Source organism: Neofelis nebulosa, chromosome 1 (genome assembly GCF_028018385.1).
Source record: "Neofelis nebulosa isolate mNeoNeb1 chromosome 1, mNeoNeb1.pri, whole genome shotgun sequence".
NCBI classification, from domain to species: domain Eukaryota; kingdom Metazoa; phylum Chordata; class Mammalia; order Carnivora; family Felidae; genus Neofelis; species Neofelis nebulosa.
The window spans coordinates 8,368,126-8,377,155 of record NC_080782.1 but is presented as its reverse complement, the minus strand read 5'-3'; the positions used below and the strand labels follow the sequence as shown (position 1 = coordinate 8,377,155).

General features: G+C 44.7%; 1 protein-coding gene and 1 long non-coding RNA gene across 3 annotated transcripts in view; both read right to left on the bottom strand.

Annotated features, from left to right (window-relative positions):
- Nucleotides 1-9,030, bottom strand: part of ANKRD33B (ankyrin repeat domain 33B) — an 84,252-nt gene that overhangs the window by 48,673 nt on the left and 26,549 nt on the right. The gene's annotated exons all lie outside the window — the stretch shown is intronic.
- On the bottom strand, nt 1,076-5,582 carry LOC131503909 (uncharacterized). Its single transcript, XR_009257692.1, has 2 exons — nt 3,847-5,582; nt 1,076-3,512 (listed from the first exon to the last, which is right to left on the bottom strand). It is a non-coding gene; the product is annotated as an uncharacterized LOC131503909 (long non-coding RNA).

Below are 9,030 nucleotides of genomic sequence, written 5' to 3'. Positions count from 1 at the left end.
CTTTCAGAACACTCTTTCGTCGACCCATGAGTATTTGGTCACCATCCGACAAGCTTATACTAATGATCGCATATGCCTGGCTGGGTGTTGAGAAGGCAAAGGTGAACTCTGAAATCAGACAGTCCTTCCCCAAGGGGACAGCCAGTCTAGGGACGCATACAGGGAAGTAAACAACAGTTCTGGGCCCTGCCCAGTGGGCTGCAAGAGGACAAGGGACCAGAACCAGTTGGGGGAAGGACGTTAGCATCCCCCTGGCTGAGCCAAACAAAGGCAGGGGGCCCAGTGGTGCCAGGGAGGGTGGGGAAGATGTCCCAAGTGCTGGACAAGCATGTGCAAAAGGCTGGGGGCTGACAGCACCTGGGGCATTCGGGAAATCATGAAGGGCTGGCGTAGAGGGCCAAAGAGCCAGAGTCATGTCCGAAGCTAGGGAGAACCAAGCAGGGTCTGAGGCAGGGTGCATCAGGAACAGATGTGCCTCCCGAAAACCTACCTCTCAGGTGAGAGGTAGGGTGGAAGAGGAGAGCTTTGCCATTTTCTTCTATTTTCAAAATATTTGTTAAATATGTGCGCCCCCCACCCCGACTTTTCAAACTGATTTGGCAACTCCTTCATGATCTAAGATGTAATTGAAACTGACATCTGTCTGTCTGACTCATATCTGTCAGGGCTGCTGGCTTCAACAGAACATTCCGGGCTCTGGGAGGCCTGTTCTCCAGGTGTTCATTAATGTCTTCTAACTTGACTTTTTTTTTTTTTAATGTAAAAATTTAAATTATAACCTTTTCCAAATGTGAAGGTTCTTGATATCATTAGTCATCAGGGAAATGCAAATCAAACCCACACTGAAACACCACCATACACCCACCAGAACGGCTAAAATTAAAAAGACAATACCAAATGCTGGTGAGGGTGCGGAACTCTCGTGTTCCCAGCAGGTGGGCGTGTAAAATGGAAAAACCGTATTTGAAAACTGGCAGTTTCTAATAAAACTCACCACACGCCTACCTTATGACCTAGCAATTCCACTCACAGGTTTATTCCCGGGAGAAAGAAAGTCTATATCCACATAAAGACGTGCATAAGAATGTTTGGAGCAGTTTTATTCATAACAGCCAAAAATTGCAAACAACCCAAATATTCATCCTCAAAAGACTGGATAAGGAAACTGCTATACTCAAGTTTAGGAATACCACTCAGCAAAAAAGAACAAAATTCTGATACGTGCAACACCAGCAATAGGTCTCAAACACACTGCGTCCAATGAAATAACGTCAGACGTAACAAAATGCATGCTGTTTGATTCCATTTAATGAAACCCAAGGACAGGCAAAATTAATCGATGGTGATAAAAAAACAGTAAAGGGGATTATTGGAAGGAGTAGGAGAGAACTTTTCAGGGTAATGGAAACATCCTACATCTCAATTGGGGTAATATTTATATGCATATATTTGTCAGAATTCACTCACTGTACCTTTAAGAGTTATGCATTTCTCTGTGTGTAAATTATATCTCATGAAGGACTGATGGCACAAAAAAAAAAAAAAAACTGAGCCAAAGATATACAAACGGCCAAAACCACAGTGAGATATCCCACATCTGCTAGGATGCCTATAATCAAGAAAAACAGAAAACATCAAGTATTGGCGAGGATGTGGGGAAACTGGACCCCGTGGGCACCACTGGTCAGAAGGTAAAATAGTGCCACACTGTGGAACAGTTTGGTGGCTCCTCGGAAAGCTAAACACGGGGTGACCACATGACCCAACAATTCTCCTCCTAGGGATGTACCTGAAGGAATTTAACGTAGGGACTCAACAGATCTTTGTACAGCCCTGTTCCTGGTGCCATGATTCACGAGAGCGACAAGAGGCGTCAACAGATGTGTCCGTCAACAGATGAGTGGATGAGAGAAATGCAGCCACGTACAATGGGGTACTATCTCTTTAAGTTAAGGAATGAAACTCTAGCACGTGCCGCAACACAGATGAACCGTGGAGGCATTATGCTGTGTGCAAGGAGCCAGGCGCAAAAGACACTCTATGATTCCATCTATGTGCCATCTAGAAGAGGCAAACTCAGAAACAGAAAGTAGGTTACAGGCTCCCAGAACCAAGGCGGGAGGGGGGGGGGGGGGGACGGGGGACGAGGGGAAGGAATGGGGAGTTATTGCTTCGTGGCTACAGGGTGCCTGTTCGGGGTGATAAAAATAGATGGCAGTGACACTTGCACAACAGTGTGAGAGTAAGTCATGCTACTGAACCGTGTGTTCGTTACAATGGCTAAAAGGGGAAATGTTATGTTATATATATATGTATATATATACCACACTATAAATATAAACATATATATATATATACACCACACTATAAATAAGTAAATATATATATAGATATATATGTATATATACGACTAAATAAAGTCATAACTGGGTGCACCCAAAACCATTTACATCTATACTTTAAATGGACAAAGAATATGGTGTGTGTGTGTGTGTGTGTGTGTGTGTGTGTATACACGCATATATTGAATTTTACCTCCATAAAGCTGTTAAAAATGAGAAAAAGAAATAAAAGCAACTTTGAGACACATACATAGCACGGACAGATCTCAAAACCATGATGTCGCAGGAAAGAAGCCAGGCACCAGGGCACGCACTGTGTGATTCCACCCAAGTCCCAGTGCTGGCTGAACTAACCCGTGGGGACAGAAATCTGAGCAGTGGTGGCCTCTGATGGGCGGGGGTTGAGTAGAAAATAGAGGAAATTCTATTTCAAGCTGGGGGACGAAGCACAGGTGCGTGAGTTTGTCAAAAATCACGCAGCTGTTCATTCCGAACTTGTGCACTTTACTGTATGTAAATTACAGATCACTGAACCACTGTTACTATAAAATATGGTATTGACAGTGCTATGGAGGGCACGGGGAAAAGCAGGGTCAGAGGCGGGAATGCAATTAGAAGCCTCCTGTCAGAAGGAGGCAGTGTCACCGAATAAGGGGGCAGCTTGGTGGAGGGTAAAGGAAGCAAAGCCAGAAGCTGTGGGGCAGAAAAACAAACATGTGGACGTGAGGCGAGAGGTAAGAGGTGATTGGCTTCTGACCTGGGCCCCTAAGAGAATATCAAAGTCATCTCTGTGCCCAGGAAAGAAAGACAGCAAGAAAACTCCAGTGCTCTTGGGAAACAAACCAAGGCCCAGAAACCTAACACCAACGAAAAGAAGAATCTCACAAACTTAAAAGATACATTCAGTTTGAATCAAAAGGGTCACAGTGGAAAGCACAGCCAATTTTAAAGGGTATGTAAGTCATTTGTTGCTTTGTTTTGTTTTGTTTTGTTTCTGGCTGGAGGGAGTCTGCCTGGCTTATGCGAAAAACAATATGTCCCCAAAGCACGTGCAAGACAGCACGTCCTCAAACTTTCCCTGAGTCGGTGAGTGGCGTTAACTTTTGTCCAAATAACAGCATTAGCAGAAGTGCCTCCCTCTTCGTTCATATCGTCACATCTGCCTGTTCACTAAGAAAGAAAAAAAAAAAAAAAAAGGACAGAGATTTCCAGAGTCAAAATCATCCAGATGGCGGTGACTAAAAAAGATGGGACAAAAATGTCCAGTTGGGGTGCAGGGATGAGCCCAGAAAGACGCGTCGTAGGCAATGATGAATCTCTGAGGATCCGTTTCCTCTCTGGAGGGACGCTCAGGGCCTCCCCCTACCACACCCTGCCTCCCCAGAGCCCACTTCTGAGAAGGCTCCCTTCACTCAGGCCTCTGAGCCATGACCCTCTCTCCCTCACCTGCCCGCTAACCACCTGTCCTGGGTTGGACTGTGCCCCCCCCCCCAACCCCTGGTACCTGTGAATGTGACCTTATTTGGAAAGAGTCTTTGCAGACATACTCAAGTTAAGGATCTTGAGATGAGGTCGTCCTGGGGATGAGACACAGACACACAGGGAGGCCATGTGAAAACGGAGGCAGAGGGCAGAGTGGTACAGACACAAGCCAACAATGTCTGGGGCCACCAGACGCTGGAAGAGGCAGGAAGGACCCCTCCTAGGGTCTTCGGGGGGAGAACAAAGCTGATGTCACCCTGATTTGGGATTTCTAGCCTTTGGAACCGTGAGAGGAAAAATTTCTGTTGTTTAAACCACCAACTTTGTGTTAATTTGTTACAAGAGCCCGAGAAAGCTAACACATCAACACTCTAGCACCGCATCTGGCCTGTGTCCTCCAAGCGTCTCCCCCACCTGACCTTCCCCCTCCTTTTCTGCTCCGATACCACTCTTGGATAAGGCCCTCGCTCGTCCACGAAGGCAGCGAAAGCCCCCCTCCGGTCACCTGCCTCCTGGCTTGGCTCCTGTCCATTCTTCCCACTCATGTGTTCTGTTCTCCCTGCTTAGAAGGGCCCATTCCGGCAATTCCCAGTTGTCCTCAGGAGGAAAAGCCCGGGGCTGGCCCCCGCCCCCATCCCTGGCCTGAGCAGGCATCCCGTCTGTCACACCTACTGCCAAAGTAACAGGAATTGTTTGGTGCATTTGCAAACACCAAACGGTGCCACACACCAAAATACTCGAAATGCAGGGCGACCTGCTTAGCTTTCATTCCTCCACCCACCAGCAACCTCAGCTTTTACTGAATGCCAAAATATGGCTGATTAGGCAAATGAACAGGACAAGGACTGTGCCAAAAGAGCCTTGTGACATAAATGCCGTTCCTCCAAAAGAAACCATCTGGGCAACTGACGCCATCAGAGACCATCCCATACCAGTAACAGGGGACTCTAGGCTTCCCATTCGTTCCCTAAAACATCCAATCATCTAATTCCCTACAGGAATATCAGGAATGCAGCGTATTCCTAAGCCCACGGGGAGATGGGACCGTGGCTCAGGCCACTGCTTGTACCACAGCCACCACAAGTGCCTTCGATTCTCAGGTCTGTTATGTAGAGTCACGGGTGCCTCTCGGTCTTTCCCAAATCAGCAGCCAATCATTGGCTGACCGAATGCTCCAAACATCCAACTGCAGAATGTTATTGTCGTTGTTTTAGCAGGCCTTATTTCTTAAAGTGGTTTCAGGTTCACAGCAAAACTGAACGGAAGACTAGGGGCTTCTTCACCTGCGAAGTTTTAATGCCTCAAATCACGTCCAGCACAATTTGTTACACTCACATTTCAACAGTGGAGCCATTTGAGCTAAGACCCGTTATTTTTTTTTAAGAACTTACTTACTGGGTTAATAGCTAAAGCTTTACAAAAAGCAAAGGGGGCATCTGGGTCACTCAGTCGGTTGAGCACCAACTTCTTGATTTCAGCTCTGGTCATGATCTCACAGTTCATGGGATCGAGCCCCATGTCGGGCTCTGCACGGATAGCATGGAGCCTGCTTGACATTCTCTCTCTCCCTCTCCCCCACTTGTGCACTGTCTATCTAAAGTAAAATTTTATTTTAAAAATTAAAGGGGCGCCCAGGTGGCTGGGTCAGTTAAGCGGCCAACTTTAGCTCAGGTTGTGATCTCACGGTTTGTGAGTTTGAGCCCCACATTGGGCTCTCTGCTGACAGCTCAGAGCCTGGGGCCTGCTTCGGATTCTGTGTCTCCCTCTCTCTCTGCCCCTCCCTGCTTGCTCTCTCTCTCTCTCTCTCTCAAAAATAATAAACATTAAAAAAATTTTTAATAAAAATTTTAAAAAGCCAAAAGGAAATATAGAGTAAACATACGCCATAATGCTTAAAAATGTGTTACTGCGTAGAAAAGGAAAGGTGGACCAGCACACTGGCTGATTCTTCAACTGATGGCAGCCATCTGGTTAGAGTGATATGAAAGTTATTGTTTTCAAGCGCTGGAATCAAAGAACAGACAAAGTCGAGATAGACACAGGCATAATTACAGAGCAGAGAAAATGATGTTCATCTTGTCCGTGAAAACATAATGAGAACAAAAATGAGAGGAGGGTGTGGGGAGAGGAAGGAGGGAAAGGTGAGGAATGCTCTTCTCTAACACAGAAGCCCAGAAATATTGACCACAACTATGGAAAAGAAATCAAGGTTGAAATACAATATATAGTGTAGTGTAGGCACCCAATGATTGGCTTATACAATTGTAAGTGCCTGACATTAAGTCTTGATTCTTGAGGCCTCCATTTCAGAGACCTCCATCTTGAATGAACAGACACGGGGCCAGTTATTCAACTAGATAAGGGGCCAGGCAGCCCCACCCCTGACCGTCCCCTTTCTAGAAAGCCCTGGGGGACCTACATACCTCACAGTGGACTGATGGACTGCTTGCTTTCCTCTTCCCGCACGTTAATTCCCACTTTAGGTTTTGAATTCACCAGTTCACCCTAGGCTCCACCTTCAACCCCAATAAAGGCAGAACCCCAGGCTCCTGAGTGTTCTCCCTCCCCGCCTCTCTCTCTCCTTCTCTCTCCCTTCCTTCCGTCCCTCCCTCCCCCCAACCAGTCCCATGACCTCAGACAGGCTGTGTATCCTCCAGATCTGTCAGTAATAAACCTTGTTTTTTCAGTTTCCTGATGATTATTGCTGAGGGCATCTTGCAATCCTAAAGAGAACCACAAGGGCCGATCCAACCACAACATGGGCTCTGATTGGGGAAATGCCCAGGTGAGTGCCCCAAGCTGTTCTAGCTGGTAGAGTCACCTCTGATAGGCTGAGAACACAAAACCACTAGGGACTAGAATAAACATGAAATACTGATTGGAGAGGGCAGGGAAGTAGTCTTGTCAGCATCCATCCGTCATTGCAGGAGTCATTAGTATTGTCCCAAATGGATCAATCGAGACACCCATTATGAGCAAGCTGTCCATCAGCCAGCAGGTGACCACCAGAAGAAAGTGGGAATGATTCAAAGTGACCCCTTCTGGAAAGCAGACAGAGAAGAAAAGGTCTGGGGTGCATTCAGTACAAGCTCACCAGCAAGAATCTATCTTCTAGCATATAAGTAGGTGCACTACTTTAAAAAAAAAAAATGGGTGAAGGGGGTTAAAAGGTACAAGCTTCCAGTTATAAAATGAGCCAGGGGGATGTCACGTCCAGCACGGTGCCTATAGTCAATGATACCCCGTTGCGTTATTCGAAAGTTGTAAGTTGTTAAGAGATTTCAAAAGTTCTCATAACAAGAGAAAAAGCTGTTAACTCTCGTGATGGATGATGGTGATGATGGATGTTGACTGCAGTTATTATAGTGATCACTTTGCAATACATGTAAATATCAAATCATTACACTGCACACCTAAAACTAACATAATATGACATGTCAGTTATAGTTCCATTTAAGAAAAAAAACAGGAGGAAGAGAATAGAATACTAACAAGAATTAAAAAGTACATTAATAGGGGCACCTGGGTGGCTCAGTCGGTTGAGCGTCCGACTTTGGCTCAGGTCATGAACTCGTGGTCAGTGGGTTCGAGCCCTGTGTTGGGCTCTGTGCTGACAGCTCAGAGCCTGGAGCCTGCTTTTGATTCTGTGTCTCCCTCTCTCTTTGCCCCTCGCAGCTCACCCTCTGTCTCTGTCTCTCAAAAATAAATAAACGTTAAAAAAAAAAAAAAGGTACATTAATGGGAACAAATAGAACAGATGGCACAGAATAAGATTCTTGTCTTTAAAGGCCTAGGCATGTTAAAGAAATAATATGGAAAGTGGATGGATTATTTAACCAACATTGCTGGGAAAGTTGATTATTAAGCAGGGAAAGTTTATACACATGCACCATATATCAAAATACAGATCAAAAGGATTAAAAAATTAAGAGCAAAAAATATATATACATATACTTATGTCCTAAAACAGCTAACTGATCGTAAGACAAGGAAGGGCTTCAAAAGCATAATAATAATAATGAATAAAATAACAAATAAAAATATAAATTTACTTTGCACGAAAACATAATATTGATTTATATTTCAAAAAGCACAAGCAAATTTAATAGAAGTTTAAAAACAACAACCAAAATTAATGGCAGGATTATTTAAATATCAACAGAAATATATTAAATATCAGCATTAAACACACCAATAGTACAACTTTTTAAATGGATAAAGAACAGAAAAGTCAGAAGAAAAACAAGGAATCAATAAATAAATGTGAAATACATATAACCTCACTAATAAGAAAGAAGTGAAAATTAAAATATTAATGAGACACCGTGTACTTAACAAAAAAGATTAGATTTCAGTTATTCACAGAAGATGGATTACTCAGTTAATGGTGTTGGACAAATGCCTTAGCCATATGGGAAAAATAAGATTGGATCTTTACCTCATGGCTTATGCCAGAATGAATCATTAAATATACAACCAAAAAAACACTGGAAGGAAATTGAGATGACGATTTCTATAAACTTGGCTTTAAAAACGCATCTTGAAGCATAACAGCAAAGCCAGAAACCATAAAGAAAAAGACAGATACATCTGACTATTCAAAAACCTACACCTCTTCAGCAAAACAACAGAATAAACAAAGTAAAAAGACAAACGATGAGAACGTCCCCCTTCGGCGACAAAAAACTAGATTCAATCACATCTACTCTGCCGCCGAGAACGCGAGTGAAATTGAATTAAAAAAAAAAAAAAAAATCTATTTGGAAGCATCGGACTTCCGAAACGACCAGGACCTGCAGGCTCAGTATCCCAGAAAGAATGCAGAAGCCCTGAGACAAGCTTCCATTCCCCCCGCGCTCCGCCCGTGGCACCTGCAGATTCGGAAGGCTGAGAGACTGAGAAACCAAGGAGGGAACGGGAGCTAAAGGTCAGGGGCACGAGGCAAAGTCTATCAGTCTCGGGCGTTAAGGACACAAAGCTGGAGTTCATGGGCTGCCAAGGAAGACAGGCCTGTTACACAGGCCACATTTCCTGTAGCAAGCGCCAGGTCTGGCCCCTGGGAGTAAGGCAAGCCAGACCTCACAGAGACCACAACCCAGCCTCTGCGATCATCTCTGCCCCACTGTGCCGGAAGTAAATTAAATCTCTTCTGGAGGAAGACAACACTACTTCAGTTTTTCACATACCACGTCTGCCATTTAAAAAG